The following is a 22435-nucleotide window of genomic DNA, read 5'->3' on the forward strand; positions in this document are numbered from 1 at the left end:
CTTCCTATAGCATGAGATGGGATATCCAACTCCTTCCAAATCCAATCCTGATACCCTTCTGATAGCATGAGATGTGATATCCCAATGCTTCTACAAAACCTGAGACCCATACCATGGCATGAGATGTGATATCAAACTCCCGTCCTATACCATGAGACTTGATATCTCAATGCTTCTAATACCAAACCTGAGACCGGTCCACTAACATGAGATGTGATATCCAAATCCTTCCCCTTCCAAACCTTAGACCCTTCCTTTATCATGAGATGTGATATCCAAGTCCTTCCCATTCCATTCCTGAGACCCTTCCTATAGCATGAGATGTGATATCTCAATGCTTCTAATACCAAACCTGAGACCCCTCCTATAACATGAGATGTGATATCCAAATCCTTCCCATTCCAATCCTGAGACCCTTCCGATAGCAGAGATGTGATATCTCAATGCTTATACCAAACCTGAGACCCTTCCGATAGCATGAGATGTGATATCTCAATGCTTCTAATACCAAACCTCAGATCCTTCCAATCACATGAGATGTGATGTCCAAATCCTTCCCCTTCCAAACCTTAGACCCTTCCTTTATCATGAGATGTGATATCCAACTCCTTCCCATTCCAATCCTGAGACCCTTCCGATATCATGAGATGTGATATCTCAAAGCTTCTAATATCAAACTTGAGACCCTCCCTATAGCATGAGATGTGATATCCAAGTCCTTCCCATTCCAATCCTGAGACCCTTCCTATAGCATGAGATGTGATATCTCAATGCTTCTAATACCAAACCTGAGACCCTTCCTATAACATGAGATGGGAATATCCAACTCCTTCCCATTCCAATCCTGAGACCCTTCCGATAGCAGAGATGTGATATCTCAATGCTTATACCAAACCTGAGACCCTTCCTATGGCATGAGATGTGATATCCAACTCCTTGCCATTCAAATCCTGAGACCCTTCCTATAGCATGAGAAGGGATATCCAACTCCTTCCCAATCCAATCCTGAGACCCTTCCGATAGCATGAGATGTGATATCTCAATAACAGGAGATACGTCCTATAACATGAGATATGATATCCAAATCCTTCCCCTTCCAAACCTGAGACCCTTCCTTTAGCATGAGATGTGATATCCAAATCCTTCCCATTTCAATCTTGAGACCCTTCCTATAACATGAGATGTGATATCCAACTCCTACCCATTCCAACCTGAGACCCTTCCTATAGCATGAGAAGGGATATCCAATTCCTTCCCAATCCAATCCTTAGACCCTTCCGATAGCAGAGGTGTGATATCTCAATGCTTATACCAAACCTGAGACCCTTCCTTTAGCATGAGATGTGATATCCAAATCCTTCACATTCCAATCCTGAGACCCTTCCTATAGCATGAGATGTGATATCTCAATGCTTCTAATACAAAACCTGAGATCCTTCCTATAACATGAGATGTGATATCCAAGTCCTTCCCATTCCAATCCTGAGACCCTTCCTATAACATGAGATGTGATATCCAACTCCTTCTATTCCAACCTGAGACCCTTCCTATAACATGAGACGTGATATCCAACTCCTTCCCAATCCAATCCTTAGACCCTTCCGATAGCAGAGATGTGATATCTCAATGCTTATACCAAACCTGATGACCCTTCCTATGGCATTAGATGTGATATCCAACTCCTTCCCATTCCAATCCTGAGTTCCTTCCTATAGCATGAGATGTGATATCTCAATGCTTCTATCAAACCTGATACCCTTCCTTTAGCATGAGATGTGATATTCAACTCCTTCCCATTCCAATCCTGAGACCCTTCCTATAACATGAGACGTGATATCCAACTCCTTCCCATTCCAATCCTGAGACACCTCCTATAGCAAGAGATGTGATATCCAATTCCTTCCCATTCCAATCCTGAGACCCTTTCTATAACGAGATGTGATATCCAACTCCTTCCCATTCCAACCTGAGACCCTTCCTGTAGCATGAGAAGGGAGATCCAAATCCTTCCCATTCCAATCCTGAGACCCTTCCTATACCATGAGATGTGATATCTCAATGCTTCTAATACCAAACCTGGGACCCGTCCTATAACATGAGATACGTCCTATAACATGAGATATGATATCCAAATCCTTCCCCTTCCAAACCTGAGACCCTTCCTTTAGCATGAGATGTGATATCCAAATCCTTCCCATTCCAATACTGAAACCCTTCCTATAGCATGAGATGTCATATCACAATGTTTCTAATAGAAAACCTGAGACCCTTCCTATAGCAAGAGATGTGATATCCAAATCCTTCCCATTTCAATCTTGAGACCCTTCCTATAACATGAGATGTGATATCCAACTCCTACCCATTCCAACCTGAGACCCTTCCTATAGTATGAGAAGGGATATCCAATTCCTTCCCAATCCAATACTTAGACCCTTCCGATAGCAGAGATGTGATATCTCAATGCTTCTAATACAAAACCTGAGATCCTTCCTATAACATGAGATGTGATATCCAAGTCCTTCCCATTCCAATCCTGAGACCCTTCCTATAACATGACATGTGATATCCAACTCCTTCTATTCCAACCTGAGACCCTTCCTATAGCATGAGATGGGATATCCAACTCCTTCCAAATCCAATCCTGATACCCTTCTGATAGCATGAGATGTGATATCCCAATGCTTCTACAAAACCTGAGACCCATACCATGGCATGAGATGTGATATCAAACTCCCGTCCTATACCATGAGACTTGATATCTCAATGCTTCTAATACCAAACCTGAGACCGGTCCACTAACATGAGATGTGATATCCAAATCCTTCCCCTTCCAAACCTTAGACCCTTCCTTTATCATGAGATGTGATATCCAAGTCCTTCCCATTCCATTCCTGAGACCCTTCCTATAGCATGAGATGTGATATCTCAATGCTTCTAATACCAAACCTGAGACCCCTCCTATAACATGAGATGTGATATCCAAATCCTTCCCATTCCAATCCTGAGACCCTTCCGATAGCAGAGATGTGATATCTCAATGCTTATACCAAACCTGAGACCCTTCCGATAGCATGAGATGTGATATCTCAATGCTTCTAATACCAAACCTCAGATCCTTCCAATCACATGAGATGTGATGTCCAAATCCTTCCCCTTCCAAACCTTAGACCCTTCCTTTATCATGAGATGTGATATCCAACTCCTTCCCATTCCAATCCTGAGACCCTTCCGATATCATGAGATGTGATATCTCAAAGCTTCTAATATCAAACTTGAGACCCTCCCTATAGCATGAGATGTGATATCCAAGTCCTTCCCATTCCAATCCTGAGTTCCTTCCTATAGCATGAGATGTGATATCTCAATGCTTCTATCAAACCTGATACCCTTCCTTTAGCATGAGATGTGATATTCAACTCCTTCCCATTCCAATCCTGAGACCCTTCCTATAACATGAGACGTGATATCCAACTCCTTCCCATTCCAATCCTGAGACACCTCCTATAGCAAGAGATGTGATATCCAATTCCTTCCCATTCCAATCCTGAGACCCTTTCTATAACGAGATGTGATATCCAACTCCTTCCCATTCCAACCTGAGACCCTTCCTGTAGCATGAGAAGGGAGATCCAAATCCTTCCCATTCCAATCCTGAGACCCTTCCTATACCATGAGATGTGATATCTCAATGCTTCTAATACCAAACCTGGGACCCGTCCTATAACATGAGATACGTCCTATAATATGAGATATGATATCCAAATCCTTCCCCTTCCAAACCTGAGACCCTTCCTTTAGCATGAGATGTGATATTCAAATCCTTCCCATTCCAATACTGAAACCCTTCCTATAGCATGAGATGTCATATCACAATGTTTCTAATAGAAAACCTGAGACCCTTCCTATAGCAAGAGATGTGATATCCAAATCCTTCCCATTTCAATCTTGAGACCCTTCCTATAACATGAGATGTGATATCCAACTCCTACCCATTCCAACCTGAGACCCTTCCTATAGCATGAGAAGGGATATCCAATTCCTTCCCAATCCAATACTTAGACCCTTCCGATAGCAGAGATGTGATATCTCAATGATTCTAATACAAAACCTGAGATCCTTCCTATAACATGAGATGTGATATCCAAGTCCTTCCCATTCCAATCCTGAGACCCTTCCTATAACATGACATGTGATATCCAACTCCTTCTATTCCAACCTGAGACCCTTCCTATAGCATGAGATGGGATATCCAACTGCTTCCAAATCCAATCCTTATACCCTTCTGATAGCATGAGATGTGATATCCCAATGCTTCTACAAAACCTGAGACCCATACCATGGCATGAGATGTGATATCAAACTCCCGTCCTATACCATGAGACTTGATATCTCAATGCTTCTAATACCAAACCTGAGACCGGTCCACTAACATGAGATGTGATATCCAAATCCTTCCCCTTCCAAACCTTAGACCCTTCCTTTATCATGAGATGTGATATCCAAGTCCTTCCCATTCCATTCCTGAGACCCTTCCTATAGCATGAGATGTGATATCTCAATGCTTCTAATTCCAAACCTGAGACCCTTCCTATAACATGAGATGTGATATCCAAATCCTTCCCATTCCAATCCTGAGACCCTTCCGATAGCAGAGATGTGATATCTCAATGCTTATACCAAACCTGAGACCCTTCCGATAGCATGAGATGTGATATCTCAATGCTTCTAATACCAAACCTCAGATCCTTCCAATCACATGAGATGTGATGTCCAAATCCTTCCCCTTCCAAACCTTAGACCCTTCCTTTATCATGAGATGTGATATCCAACTCCTTCCCATTCCAATCCTGAGACCCTTCCGATATCATGAGATGTGATATCTCAAAGCTTCTAATATCAAACTTGAGACCCTCCCTATAGCATGAGATGTGATATCCAAGTCCTTCCCATTCCAATCCTGAGACCCTTCCTATAGCATGAGATGTGATATCTCAATGCTTCTAATACCAAACCTGAGACCCTTCCTATAACATGAGATGGGAATATCCAACTCCTTCCCATTCCAATCCTGAGACCCTTCCGATAGCAGAGATGTGATATCTCAATGCTTATACCAAACCTGAGACCCTTCCTATGGCATGAGATGTGATATCCAACTCCTTGCCATTCAAATCCTGAGACCCTTCCTATAGCATGAGAAGGGATATCCAACTCCTTCCCAATCCAATCCTGAGACCCTTCCGATAGCATGAGATGTGATATCTCAATAACAGGAGATACGTCCTATAACATGAGATATGATATCCAAATCCTTCCCCTTCCAAACCTGAGACCCTTCCTTTAGCATGAGATGTGATATCCAAATCCTTCCCATTTCAATCTTGAGACCCTTCCTATAACATGAGATGTGATATCCAACTCCTACCCATTCCAACCTGAGACCCTTCCTATAGCATGAGAAGGGATATCCAATTCCTTCCCAATCCAATCCTTAGACCCTTCCGATAGCAGAGATGTGATATCTCAATGCTTATACCAAACCTGAGACCCTTCCTTTAGCATGAGATGTGATATCCAAATCCTTCACATTCCAATCCTGAGACCCTTCCTATAGCATGAGATGTGATATCTCAATGCTTCTAATACAAAACCTGAGATCCTTCCTATAACATGAGATGTGATATCCAAGTCCTTCCCATTCCAATCCTGAGACCCTTCCTATAACATGAGATGTGATATCCAACTCCTTCTATTCCAACCTGAGACCCTTCCTATAACATGAGACGTGATATCCAACTCCTTCCCAATCCAATCCTTAGACCCTTCCGATAGCAGAGATGTGATATCTCAATGCTTATACCAAACCTGATGACCCTTCCTATGGCATTAGATGTGATATCCAACTCCTTCCCATTCCAATCCTGAGTTCCTTCCTATAGCATGAGATGTGATATCTCAATGCTTCTATCAAACCTGATACCCTTCCTTTAGCATGAGATGTGATATTCAACTCCTTCCCATTCCAATCCTGAGACCCTTCCTATAACATGAGACGTGATATCCAACTCCTTCCCATTCCAATCCTGAGACACCTCCTATAGCAAGAGATGTGATATCCAATTCCTTCCCATTCCAATCCTGAGACCCTTTCTATAACGAGATGTGATATCCAACTCCTTCCCATTCCAACCTGAGACCCTTCCTGTAGCATGAGAAGGGAGATCCAAATCCTTCCCATTCCAATCCTGAGACCCTTCCTATACCATGAGATGTGATATCTCAATGCTTCTAATACCAAACCTGGGACCCGTCCTATAACATGAGATACGTCCTATAACATGAGATATGATATCCAAATCCTTCCCCTTCCAAACCTGAGACCCTTCCTTTAGCATGAGATGTGATATCCAAATCCTTCCCATTCCAATACTGAAACCCTTCCTATAGCATGAGATGTCATATCACAATGTTTCTAATAGAAAACCTGAGACCCTTCCTATAGCAAGAGATGTGATATCCAAATCCTTCCCATTTCAATCTTGAGACCCTTCCTATAACATGAGATGTGATATCCAACTCCTACCCATTCCAACCTGAGACCCTTCATATAGCATGAGAAGGGATATCCAATTCCTTCCCAATCCAATACTTAGACCCTTCCGATAGCAGAGATGTGATATCTCAATGCTTCTAATACAAAACCTGAGATCCTTCCTATAACATGAGATGTGATATCCAAGTCCTTCCCATTCCAATCCTGAGACCCTTCCTATAACATGACATGTGATATCCAACTCCTTCTATTCCAACCTGAGACCCTTCCTATAGCATGAGATGGGATATCCAACTCCTTCCAAATCCAATCCTGATACCCTTCTGATAGCATGAGATGTGATATCCCAATGCTTCTACAAAACCTGAGACCCATACCATGGCATGAGATGTGATATCAAACTCCCGTCCTATACCATGAGACTTGATATCTCAATGCTTCTAATACCAAACCTGAGACCGGTCCACTAACATGAGATGTGATATCCAAATCCTTCCCCTTCCAAACCTTAGACCCTTCCTTTATCATGAGATGTGATATCCAAGTCCTTCCCATTCCATTCCTGAGACCCTTCCTATAGCATGAGATGTGATATCTCAATGCTTCTAATACCAAACCTGAGACCCTTCCTATAACATGAGATGTGATATCCAAATCCTTCCCATTCCAATCCTGAGACCCTTCCGATAGCAGAGATGTGATATCTCAATGCTTATACCAAACCTGAGACCCTTCCGATAGCATGAGATGTGATATCTCAATGCTTCTAATACCAAACCTCAGATCCTTCCAATCACATGAGATGTGATGTCCAAATCCTTCCCCTTCCAAACCTTAGACCCTTCCTTTATCATGAGATGTGATATCCAACTCCTTCCCATTCCAATCCTGAGACCCTTCCGATATCATGAGATGTGATATCTCAAAGCTTCTAATATCAAACTTGAGACCCTCCCTATAGCATGAGATGTGATATCCAAGTCCTTCCCATTCCAATCCTGAGACCCTTCCTATAGCATGAGATGTGATATCTCAATGCTTCTAATACCAAACCTGAGACCCTTCCTATAACATGAGATGGGAATATCCAAATCCTTCCCATTCCAATCCTGAGACCCTTCCGATAGCAGAGATGTGATATCTCAATGCTTATACCAAACCTGAGACCCTTCCTGTGGCATGAGATGTGATATCCAACTCCTTGCCATTCAAATCCTGAGACCCTTCCTATAGCATGAGAAGGGATATCCAACTCCTTCCCAATCCAATCCTGAGACCCTTCCGATAGCATGAGATGTGATATCTCAATAACAGGAGATACGTCCTATAACATGAGATATGATATCCAAATCCTTCCCCTTCCAAACCTGAGACCCTTCCTTTAGCATGAGATGTGATATCCAAATCCTTCCCATTTCAATCTTGAGACCCTTCCTATAACATGAGATGTGATATCCAACTCCTACCCATTCCAACCTGAGACCCTTCCTATAGCATGAGAAGGGATATCCAATTCCTTCCCAATCCAATCCTTAGACCCTTCCGATAGCAGAGATGTGATATCTCAATGCTTATACCAAACCTGAGACCCTTCCTTTAGCATGAGATGTGATATCCAAATCCTTCACATTCCAATCCTGAGACCCTTCCTATAGCATGAGATGTGATATCTCAATGCTTCTAATACAAAACCTGAGATCCTTCCTATAACATGAGATGTGATATCCAAGTCCTTCCCATTCCAATCCTGAGACCCTTCCTATAACATGAGATGTGATATCCAACTCCTTCTATTCCATCCTGAGACCCTTCCTATAACATGAGACGTGATATCCAACTCCTTCCCAATCCAATCCTTAGACCCTTCCGATAGCAGAGATGTGATATCTCAATGCTTATACCAAACCTGATGACCCTTCCTATGGCATTAGATGTGATATCCAACTCCTTCCCATTCCAATCCTGAGTTCCTTCCTATAGCATGAGATGTGATATCTCAATGCTTCTATCAAACCTGATACCCTTCCTTTAGCATGAGATGTGATATTCAACTCCTTCCCATTCCAATCCTGAGACCCTTCCTATAACATGAGACGTGATATCCAACTCCTTCCCATTCCAATCTGAGACACCTCCTATAGCAAGAGATGTGATATCCAATTCCTTCCCATTCCAATCCTGAGACCCTTTATATAACGAGATGTGATATCCAACTCCTTCCCATTCCAACCTGAGACCCTTCCTGTAGCATGAGAAGGGAGATCCAAATCCTTCCCATTCCAATCCTGAGACCCTTCCTATACCATGAGATGTGATATCTCAATGCTTCTAATACCAAACCTGGGACCCGTCCTATAACATGAGATACGTCCTATAACATGAGATATGATATCCAAATCCTTCCCCTTCCAAACCTGAGACCCTTCCTTTAGCATGAGATGTGATATCCAAATCCTTCACATTCCAATACTGAAACCCTTCCTATAGCATGAGATGTCATATCACAATGTTTCTAATAGAAAACCTGAGACCCTTCCTATAGCAAGAGATGTGATATCCAAATCCTTCCCATTTCAATCTTGAGACCCTTCCTATAACATGAGATGTGATATCCAACTCCTACCCATTCCAACCTGAGACCCTTCCTATAGCATGAGAAGGGATATCCAATTCCTTCCCAATCCAATACTTAGACCCTTCCGATAGCAGAGATGTGATATCTCAATGCTTCTAATACAAAACCTGAGATCCTTCCTATAACATGAGATGTGATATCCAAGTCCTTCCCATTCCAATCCTGAGACCCTTCCTATAACATGACATGTGATATCCAACTCCTTCTATTCCAACCTGAGACCCTTCCTATAGCATGAGATGGGATATCCAACTCCTTCCAAATCCAATCCTGATACCCTTCTGATAGCATGAGATGTGATATCCCAATGCTTCTACAAAACCTGAGACCCATACCATGGCATGAGATGTGATATCAAACTCCCGTCCTATACCATGAGACTTGATATCTCAATGCTTCTAATACCAAACCTGAGACCGGTCCACTAACATGAGATGTGATATCCAAATCCTTCCCCTTCCAAACCTTAGACCCTTCCTTTATCATGAGATGTGATATCCAAGTCCTTCCCATTCCATTCCTGAGACCCTTCCTATAGCATGAGATGTGATATCTCAATGCTTCTAATACCAAACCTGAGAACCTTCCTATAACATGAGATGTGATATCCAAATCCTTCCCATTCCAATTCTGAGACCCTTCCGATAGCAGAGATCTGATATCTCAATGCTTATACCAAACCTGAGACCCTTCCGATAGCATGAGATGTGATATCTCAATGCTTCTAATACCAAACCTCAGATCCTTCCAATCACATGAGATGTGATGTCCAAATCCTTCCCCTTCCAAACCTTAGACCCTTCCTTTATCATGAGATGTGATATCCAACTCCTTCCCATTCCAATCCTGAGACCCTTCCGATATCATGAGATGTGATATCTCAAAGCTTCTAATATCAAACTTGAGACCCTCCCTATAGCATGAGATGTGATATCCAAGTCCTTCCCATTCCAATCCTGAGACCCTTCCTATAGCATGAGATGTGATATCTCAATGCTTCTAATACCAAACCTGAGACCCTTCCTATAACATGAGATGGGAATATCCAACTCCTTCCCATTCCAATCCTGAGACCCTTCCGATAGCAGAGATGTGATATCTCAATGCTTATACCAAACCTGAGACCCTTCCTATGGCATGAGATGTGATATCCAACTCCTTGCCATTCAAATCCTGAGACCCTTCCTATAGCATGAGAAGGGATATCCAACTCCTTCCCAATCCAATCCTGAGACCCTTCCGATAGCATGAGATGTGATATCTCAATAACAGGAGATACGTCCTATAACATGAGATATGATATCCAAATCCTTCCCCTTCCAAACCTGAGACCCTTCCTTTAGCATGAGATGTGATATCCAAATCCTTCCCATTTCAATCTTGAGACCCTTCCTATAACATGAGATGTGATATCCAACTCCTACCCATTCCAACCTGAGACCCTTCCTATAGCATGAGAAGGGATATCCAATTCCTTCCCAATCCAATCCTTAGACCCTTCCGATAGCAGAGATGTGATATCTCAATGCTTATACCAAACCTGAGACCCTTCCTTTAGCATGAGATGTGATATCCAAATCCTTCACATTCCAATCCTGAGACCCTTCCTATAGCATGAGATGTGATATCTCAATGCTTCTAATACAAAACCTGAGATCCTTCCTATAACATGAGATGTGATATCCAAGTCCTTCCCATTCCAATCCTGAGACCCTTCCTATAACATGAGATGTGATATCCAACTCCTTCTATTCCAACCTGAGACCCTTCCTATAACATGAGACGTGATATCCAACTCCTTCCCAATCCAATCCTTAGACCCTTCCGATAGCAGAGATGTGATATCTCAATGCTTATACCAAACCTGATGACCCTTCCTATGGCATTAGATGTGATATCCAACTCCTTCCCATTCCAATCCTGAGTTCCTTGCTATAGCATGAGATGTGATATCTCAATGCTTCTATCAAACCTGATACCCTTCCTTTAGCATGAGATGTGATATTCAACTCCTTCCCATTCCAATCCTGAGACCCTTCCTATAACATGAGACGTGATATCCAACTCCTTCCCATTCCAATCCTGAGACACCTCCTATAGCAAGAGATGTGATATCCAATTCCTTCCCATTCCAATCCTGAGACCCTTTCTATAACGAGATGTGATATCCAACTCCTTCCCATTCCAACCTGAGACCCTTCCTGTAGCATGAGAAGGGAGATCCAAATCCTTCCCATTACAATCCTGAGACCCTTCCTATACCATGAGATGTGATATCTCAATGCTTCTAATACCAAACCTGGGACCCGTCCTATAACATGAGATACGTCCTATAACATGAGATATGATATCCAAATCCTTCCCCTTCCAAACCTGAGACCCTTCCTTTAGCATGAGATGTGATATCCAAATCCTTCCCATTCCAATACTGAAACCCTTCCTATAGCATGAGATGTCATATCACAATGTTTCTAATAGAAAACCTGAGACCCTTCCTATAGCAAGAGATGTGATATCCAAATCTTTCCCATTTCAATCTTGAGACCCTTCCTATAACATGAGATGTGATATCCAACTCCTACCCATTCCAACCTGAGACCCTTCCTATAGCATGAGAAGGGATATCCAATTCCTTCCCAATCCAATACTTAGACCCTTCCGATAGCAGAGATGTGATATCTCAATGATTCTAATACAAAACCTGAGATCCTTCCTATAACATGAGATGTGATATCCAAGTCCTTCCCATTCCAATCCTGAGACCCTTCCTATAACATGACATGTGATATCCAACTCCTTCTATTCCAACCTGAGACCCTTCCTATAGCATGAGATGGGATATCCAACTGCTTCCAAATCCAATCCTTATACCCTTCTGATAGCATGAGATGTGATATCCCAATGCTTCTACAAAACCTGAGACCCATACCATGGCATGAGATGTGATATCAAACTCCCGTCCTATACCATGAGACTTGATATCTCAATGCTTCTAATACCAAACCTGAGACCGGTCCACTAACATGAGATGTGATATCCAAATCCTTCCCCTTCCAAACCTTAGACCCTTCCTTTATCATGAGATGTGATATCCAAGTCCTTCCCATTCCATTCCTGAGACCCTTCCTATAGCATGAGATGTGATATCTCAATGCTTCTAATTCCAAACCTGAGACCCTTCCTATAACATGAGATGTGATATCCAAATCCTTCCCATTCCAATCCTGAGACCCTTCCGATAGCAGAGATGTGATATCTCAATGCTTATACCAAACCTGAGACCCTTCCGATAGCATGAGATGTGATATCTCAATGCTTCTAATACCAAACCTCAGATCCTTCCAATCACATGAGATGTGATGTCCAAATCCTTCCCCTTCCAAACCTTAGACCCTTCCTTTATCATGAGATGTGATATCCAACTCCTTCCCATTCCAATCCTGAGACCCTTCCGATATCATGAGATGTGATATCTCAAAGCTTCTAATATCAAACTTGAGACCCTCCCTATAGCATGAGATGTGATATCCAAGTCCTTCCCATTCCAATCCTGAGACCCTTCCTATAGCATGAGATGTGATATCTCAATGCTTCTAATACCAAACCTGAGACCCTTCCTATAACATGAGATGGGAATATCCAACTCCTTCCCATTCCAATCCTGAGACCCTTCCGATAGCAGAGATGTGATATCTCAATGCTTATACCAAACCTGAGACCCTTCCTATGGCATGAGATGTGATATCCAACTCCTTGCCATTCAAATCCTGAGACCCTTCCTATAGCATGAGAAGGGATATCCAACTCCTTCCCAATCCAATCCTGAGACCCTTCCGATAGCATGAGATGTGATATCTCAATAACAGGAGATACGTCCTATAACATGAGATATGATATCCAAATCCTTCCCCTTCCAAACCTGAGACCCTTCCTTTAGCATGAGATGTGATATCCAAATCCTTCCCATTTCAATCTTGAGACCCTTCCTATAACATGAGATGTGATATCCAACTCCTACCCATTCCAACCTGAGACCCTTCCTATAGCATGAGAAGGGATATCCAATTCCTTCCCAATCCAATCCTTAGACCCTTCCGATAGCAGAGATGTGATATCTCAATGCTTATACCAAACCTGAGACCCTTCCTTTAGCATGAGATGTGATATCCAAATCCTTCACATTCCAATCCTGAGACCCTTCCTATAGCATGAGATGTGATATCTCAATGCTTCTAATACAAAACCTGAGATCCTTCCTATAACATGAGATGTGATATCCAAGTCCTTCCCATTCCAATCCTGAGACCCTTCCTATAACATGAGATGTGATATCCAACTCCTTCTATTCCAACCTGAGACCCTTCCTATAACATGAGACGTGATATCCAACTCCTTCCCAATCCAATCCTTAGACCCTTCCGATAGCAGAGATGTGATATCTCAATGCTTATACCAAACCTGATGACCCTTCCTATGGCATTAGATGTGATATCCAACTCCTTCCCATTCCAATCCTGAGTTCCTTCCTATAGCATGAGATGTGATATCTCAATGCTTCTATCAAACCTGATACCCTTCCTTTAGCATGAGATGTGATATTCAACTCCTTCCCATTCCAATCCTGAGACCCTTCCTATAACATGAGACGTGATATCCAACTCCTTCCCATTCCAATCCTGAGACACCTCCTATAGCAAGAGATGTGATATCCAATTCCTTCCCATTCCAATCCTGAGACCCTTTCTATAACGAGATGTGATATCCAACTCCTTCCCATTCCAACCTGAGACCCTTCCTGTAGCATGAGAAGGGAGATCCAAATCCTTCCCATTCCAATCCTGAGACCCTTCCTATACCATGAGATGTGATATCTCAATGCTTCTAATACCAAACCTGGGACCCGTCCTATAACATGAGATACGTCCTATAACATGAGATATGATATCCAAATCCTTCCCCTTCCAAACATGAGACCCTTCCTTTAGCATGAGATGTGATATCCAAATCCTTCCCATTCCAATACTGAAACCCTTCCTATAGCATGAGATGTCATATCACAATGTTTCTAATAGAAAACCTGAGACCCTTCCTATAGCAAGAGATGTGATATCCAAATCCTTCCCATTTCAATCTTGAGACCCTTCCTATAACATGAGATGTGATATCCAACTCCTACCCATTCCAACCTGAGACCCTTCATATAGCATGAGAAGGGATATCCAATTCCTTCCCAATCCAATACTTAGACCCTTCCGATAGCAGAGATGTGATATCTCAATGCTTCTAATACAAAACCTGAGATCCTTCCTATAACATGAGATGTGATATCCAAGTCCTTCCCATTCCAATCCTGAGACCCTTCCTATAACATGACATGTGATATCCAACTCCTTCTATTCCAACCTGAGACCCTTCCTATAGCATGAGATGGGATATCCAACTCCTTCCAAATCCAATCCTGATACCCTTCTGATAGCATGAGATGTGATATCCCAATGCTTCTACAAAACCTGAGACCCATACCATGGCATGAGATGTGATATCAAACTCCCGTCCTATACCATGAGACTTGATATCTCAATGCTTCTAATACCAAACCTGAGACCGGTCCACTAACATGAGATGTGATATCCAAATCCTTCCCCTTCCAAACCTTAGACCCTTCCTTTATCATGAGATGTGATATCCAAGTCCTTCCCATTCCATTCCTGAGACCCTTCCTATAGCATGAGATGTGATATCTCAATGCTTCTAATACCAAACCTGAGACCCTTCCTATAACATGAGATGTGATATCCAAATCCTTCCCATTCCAATCCTGAGACCCTTCCGATAGCAGAGATGTGATATCTCAATGCTTATACCAAACCTGAGACCCTTCCGATAGCATGAGATGTGATATCTCAATGCTTCTAATACCAAACCTCAGATCCTTCCAATCACATGAGATGTGATGTCCAAATCCTTCCCCTTCCAAACCTTAGACCCTTCCTTTATCATGAGATGTGATATCCAACTCCTTCCCATTCCAATCCTGAGACCCTTCCGATATCATGAGATGTGATATCTCAAAGCTTCTAATATCAAACTTGAGACCCTCCCTATAGCATGAGATGTGATATCCAAGTCCTTCCCATTCCAATCCTGAGACCCTTCCTATAGCATGAGATGTGATATCTCAATGCTTCTAATACCAAACCTGAGACCCTTCCTATAACATGAGATGGGAATATCCAAATCCTTCCCATTCCAATCCTGAGACCCTTCCGATAGCAGAGATGTGATATCTCAATGCTTATACCAAACCTGAGACCCTTCCTGTGGCATGAGATGTGATATCCAACTCCTTGCCATTCAAATCCTGAGACCCTTCCTATAGCATGAGAAGGGATATCCAACTCCTTCCCAATCCAATCCTGAGACCCTTCCGATAGCATGAGATGTGATATCTCAATAACAGGAGATACGTCCTATAACATGAGATATGATATCCAAATCCTTCCCCTTCCAAACCTGAGACCCTTCCTTTAGCATGAGATGTGATATCCAAATCCTTCCCATTTCAATCTTGAGACCCTTCCTATAACATGAGATGTGATATCCAACTCCTACCCATTCCAACCTGAGACCCTTCCTATAGCATGAGAAGGGATATCCAATTCCTTCCCAATCCAATCCTTAGACCCTTCCGATAGCAGAGATGTGATATCTCAATGCTTATACCAAACCTGAGACCCTTCCTTTAGCATGAGATGTGATATCCAAATCCTTCACATTCCAATCCTGAGACCCTTCCTATAGCATGAGATGTGATATCTCAATGCTTCTAATACAAAACCTGAGATCCTTCCTATAACATGAGATGTGATATCCAAGTCCTTCCCATTCCAATCCTGAGACCCTTCCTATAACATGAGATGTGATATCCAACTCCTTCTATTCCATCCTGAGACCCTTCCTATAACATGAGACGTGATATCCAACTCCTTCCCAATCCAATCCTTAGACCCTTCCGATAGCAGAGATGTGATATCTCAATGCTTATACCAAACCTGATGACCCTTCCTATGGCATTAGATGTGATATCCAACTCCTTCCCATTCCAATCCTGAGTTCCTTCCTATAGCATGAGATGTGATATCTCAATGCTTCTATCAAACCTGATACCCTTCCTTTAGCATGAGATGTGATATTCAACTCCTTCCCATTCCAATCCTGAGACCCTTCCTATAACATGAGACGTGATATCCAACTCCTTCCCATTCCAATCTGAGACACCTCCTATAGCAAGAGATGTGATATCCAATTCCTTCCCATTCCAATCCTGAGACCCTTTATATAACGAGATGTGATATCCAACTCCTTCCCATTCCAACCTGAGACCCTTCCTGTAGCATGAGAAGGGAGATCCAAATCCTTCCCATTCCAATCCTGAGACCCTTCCTATACCATGAGATGTGATATCTCAATGCTTCTAATACCAAACCTGGGACCCGTCCTATAACATGAGATACGTCCTATAACATGAGATATGATATCCAAATCCTTCCCCTTCCAAACCTGAGACCCTTCCTTTAGCATGAGATGTGATATCCAAATCCTTCACATTCCAATACTGAAACCCTTCCTATAGCATGAGATGTCATATCACAATGTTTCTAATAGAAAACCTGAGACCCTTCCTATAGCAAGAGATGTGATATCCAAATCCTTCCCATTTCAATCTTGAGACCCTTCCTATAACATGAGATGTGATATCCAACTCCTACCCATTCCAACCTGAGACCCTTCCTATAGCATGAGAAGGGATATCCAATTCCTTCCCAATCCAATACTTAGACCCTTCCGATAGCAGAGATGTGATATCTCAATGCTTCTAATACAAAACCTGAGATCCTTCCTATAACATGAGATGTGATATCCAAGTCCTTCCCATTCCAATCCTGAGACCCTTCCTATAACATGACATGTGATATCCAACTCCTTCTATTCCAACCTGAGACCCTTCCTATAGCATGAGATGGGATATCCAACTCCTTCCAAATCCAATCCTGATACCCTTCTGATAGCATGAGATGTGATATCCCAATGCTTCTACAAAACCTGAGACCCATACCATGGCATGAGATGTGATATCAAACTCCCGTCCTATACCATGAGACTTGATATCTCAATGCTTCTAATACCAAACCTGAGACCGGTCCACTAACATGAGATGTGATATCCAAATCCTTCCCCTTCCAAACCTTAGACCCTTCCTTTATCATGAGATGTGATATCCAAGTCCTTCCCATTCCATTCCTGAGACCCTTCCTATAGCATGAGATGTGATATCTCAATGCTTCTAATACCAAACCTGAGAACCTTCCTATAACATGAGATGTGATATCCAAATCCTTCCCATTCCAATTCTGAGACCCTTCCGATAGCAGAGATCTGATATCTCAATGCTTATACCAAACCTGAGACCCTTCCGATAGCATGAGATGTGATATCTCAATGCTTCTAATACCAAACCTCAGATCCTTCCAATCACATGAGATGTGATGTCCAAATCCTTCCCCTTCCAAACCTTAGACCCTTCCTTTATCATGAGATGTGATATCCAACTCCTTCCCATTCCAATCCTGAGACCCTTCCGATATCATGAGATGTGATATCTCAAAGCTTCTAATATCAAACTTGAGACCCTCCCTATAGCATGAGATGTGATATCCAAGTCCTTCCCATTCCAATCCTGAGACCCTTCCTATAGCATGAGATGTGATATCTCAATGCTTCTAATACCAAACCTGAGACCCTTCCTATAACATGAGATGGGAATATCCAACTCCTTCCCATTCCAATCCTGAGACCCTTCCGATAGCAGAGATGTGATATCTCAATGCTTATACCAAACCTGAGACCCTTCCTATGGCATGAGATGTGATATCCAACTCCTTGCCATTCAAATCCTGAGACCCTTCCTATAGCATGAGAAGGGATATCCAACTCCTTCCCAATCCAATCCTGAGACCCTTCCGATAGCATGAGATGTGATATCTCAATAACAGGAGATACGTCCTATAACATGAGATATGATATCCAAATCCTTCCCCTTCCAAACCTGAGACCCTTCCTTTAGCATGAGATGTGATATCCAAATCCTTCCCATTTCAATCTTGAGACCCTTCCTATAACATGAGATGTGATATCCAACTCCTACCCATTCCAACCTGAGACCCTTCCTATAGCATGAGAAGGGATATCCAATTCCTTCCCAATCCAATCCTTAGACCCTTCCGATAGCAGAGATGTGATATCTCAATGCTTATACCAAACCTGAGACCCTTCCTTTAGCATGAGATGTGATATCCAAATCCTTCACATTCCAATCCTGAGACCCTTCCTATAGCATGAGATGTGATATCTCAATGCTTCTAATACAAAACCTGAGATCCTTCCTATAACATGAGATGTGATATCCAAGTCCTTCCCATTCCAATCCTGAGACCCTTCCTATAACATGAGATGTGATATCCAACTCCTTCTATTCCAACCTGAGACCCTTCCTATAACATGAGACGTGATATCCAACTCCTTCCCAATCCAATCCTTAGACCCTTCCGATAGCAGAGATGTGATATCTCAATGCTTATACCAAACCTGATGACCCTTCCTATGGCATTAGATGTGATATCCAACTCCTTCCCATTCCAATCCTGAGTTCCTTGCTATAGCATGAGATGTGATATCTCAATGCTTCTATCAAACCTGATACCCTTCCTTTAGCATGAGATGTGATATTCAACTCCTTCCCATTCCAATCCTGAGACCCTTCCTATAACATGAGACGTGATATCCAACTCCTTCCCATTCCAATCCTGAGACACCTCCTATAGCAAGAGATGTGATATCCAATTCCTTCCCATTCCAATCCTGAGACCCTTTCTATAACGAGATGTGATATCCAACTCCTTCCCATTCCAACCTGAGACCCTTCCTGTAGCATGAGAAGGGAGATCCAAATCCTTCCCATTACAATCCTGAGACCCTTCCTATACCATGAGATGTGATATCTCAATGCTTCTAATACCAAACCTGGGACCCGTCCTATAACATGAGATACGTCCTATAACATGAGATATGATATCCAAATCCTTCCCCTTCCAAACCTGAGACCCTTCCTTTAGCATGAGATGTGATATCCAAATCCTTCCCATTCCAATACTGAAACCCTTCCTATAGCATGAGATGTCATATCACAATGTTTCTAATAGAAAACCTGAGACCCTTCCTATAGCAAGAGATGTGATATCCAAATCTTTCCCATTTCAATCTTGAGACCCTTCCTATAACATGAGATGTGATATCCAACTCCTACCCATTCCAACCTGAGACCCTTCCTATAGCATGAGAAGGGATATCCAATTCCTTCCCAATCCAATACTTAGACCCTTCCGATAGCAGAGATGTGATATCTCAATGCTTCTAATACAAAACCTGAGATCCTTCCTATAACATGAGATGTGATATCCAAGTCCTTCCCATTCCAATCCTGAGACCCTTCCTATAACATGACATGTGATATCCAACTCCTTCTATTCCAACCTGAGACCCTTCCTATAGCATGAGATGGGATATCCAACTCCTTCCAAATCCAATCCTGATACCCTTCTGATAGCATGAGATGTGATATCCCAATGCTTCTACAAAACCTGAGACCCATACCATGGCATGAGATGTGATATCAAACTCCCGTCCTATACCATGAGACTTGATATCTCAATGCTTCTAATACCAAACCTGAGACCGGTCCACTAACATGAGATGTGATATCCAAATCCTTCCCCTTCCAAACCTTAGACCCTTCCTTTATCATGAGATGTGATATCCAAGTCCTTCCCATTCCATTCCTGAGACCCTTCCTATAGCATGAGATGTGATATCTCAATGCTTCTAATACCAAACCTGAGACCCTTCCTATAACATGAGATGTGATATCCAAATCCTTCCCATTCCAATCCTGAGACCCTTCCGATAGCAGAGATGTGATATCTCAATGCTTATACCAAACCTGAGACCCTTCCGATAGCATGAGATGTGATATCTCAATGCTTCTAATACCAAACCTCAGATCCTTCCAATCACATGAGGTGTGATGTCCAAATCCTTCCCCTTCCAAACCTTAGACCCTTCCTTTATCATGAGATGTGATATCCAACTCCTTCCCATTCCAATCCTGAGACCCTTCCGATATCATGAGATGTGATATCTCAAAGCTTCTAATATCAAACTTGAGACCCTCCCTATAGCATGAGATGTGATATCCAAGTCCTTCCCATTCCAATCCTGAGACCCTTCCTATAGCATGAGATGTGATATCTCAATGCTTCTAATACCAAACCTGAGACCCTTCCTATAACATGAGATGGGAATATCCAACTCCTTCCCATTCCAATCCTGAGACCCTTCCGATAGCAGAGATGTGATATCTCAATGCTTATACCAAACCTGAGACCCTTCCTATGGCATGAGATGTGATATCCAACTCCTTGCCATTCAAATCCTGAGACCCTTCCTATAGCATGAGAAGGGATATCCAACTCCTTCCCAATCCAATCCTGAGACCCTTCCGATAGCATGAGATGTGATATCTCAATAACAGGAGATACGTCCTATAACATGAGATATGATATCCAAATCCTTCCCCTTCCAAACCTGAGACCCTTCCTTTAGCATGAGATGTGATATCCAAATCCTTCCCATTTCAATCTTGAGACCCTTCCTATAACATGAGATGTGATATCCAACTCCTACCCATTCCAACCTGAGACCCTTCCTATAGCATGAGAAGGGATATCCAATTCCTTCCCAATCCAATCCTTAGACCCTTCCGATAGCAGAGATGTGATATCTCAATGCTTATACCAAACCTGAGACCCTTCCTTTAGCATGAGATGTGATATCCAAATCCTTCACATTCCAATCCTGAGACCCTTCCTATAGCATGAGATGTGATATCTCAATGCTTCTAATACAAAACCTGAGATCCTTCCTATAACATGAGATGTGATATCCAAGTCCTTCCCATTCCAATCCTGAGACCCTTCCTATAACATGAGATGTGATATCCAACTCCTTCTATTCCAACCTGAGACCCTTCCTATAACATGAGACGTGATATCCAACTCCTTCCCAATCCAATCCTTAGACCCTTCCGATAGCAGAGATGTGATATCTCAATGCTTATACCAAACCTGATGACCCTTCCTATGGCATTAGATGTGATATCCAACTCCTTCCCATTCCAATCCTGAGTTCCTTCCTATAGCATGAGATGTGATATCTCAATGCTTCTATCAAACCTGATACCCTTCCTTTAGCATGAGATGTGATATTCAACTCCTTCCCATTCCAATCCTGAGACCCTTCCTATAACATGAGACGTGATATCCAACTCCTTCCCATTCCAATCCTGAGACACCTCCTATAGCAAGAGATGTGATATCCAATTCCTTCCCATTCCAATCCTGAGACCCTTTCTATAACGAGATGTGATATCCAACTCCTTCCCATTCCAACCTGAGACCCTTCCTGTAGCATGAGAAGGGAGATCCAAATCCTTCCCATTCCAATCCTGAGACCCTTCCTATACCATGAGATGTGATATCTCAATGCTTCTAATACCAAACCTGGGACCCGTCCTATAACATGAGATACGTCCTATAACATGAGATATGATATCCAAATCCTTCCCCTTCCAAACCTGAGACCCTTCCTTTAGCATGAGATGTGATATCCAAATCCTTCCCATTCCAATACTGAAACCCTTCCTATAGCATGAGATGTCATATCACAATTTTTCTAATAGAAAACCTGAGACCCTTCCTATAGCAAGAGATGTGATATCCAACTCCTACCCATTCCAACCTGAGACCCTTCCTATAGCATGAGAAGGGATATCCAATTCCTTCCCAATCCAATACTTAGATCCTTCCGATAGCAGAGATGTGATATCTCAATGCTTCTAATACAAAACCTGAGATCCTTCCTATAACATGAGATGTGATATCCAAGTCCTTCCCATTCCAATCCTGAGACCCTTCCTATAACATGACATGTGATATCCAACTCCTTCTATTCCAACCTGAGACCCTTCCTATAGCATGAGATGGGATATCCAACTCCTTCCAAATCCAATCCTGATACCCTTCTGATAGCATGAGATGTGATATCCCAATGCTTCTACAAAACCTGAGACCCAT

Source organism: Ambystoma mexicanum, chromosome 13 (genome assembly GCF_040938575.1).
Source record: "Ambystoma mexicanum isolate Mex_15411 chromosome 13, UKY_AmexF1_1, whole genome shotgun sequence".
In the NCBI taxonomy this organism is placed as follows: Eukaryota; Metazoa; Chordata; class Amphibia; order Caudata; family Ambystomatidae; genus Ambystoma; species Ambystoma mexicanum.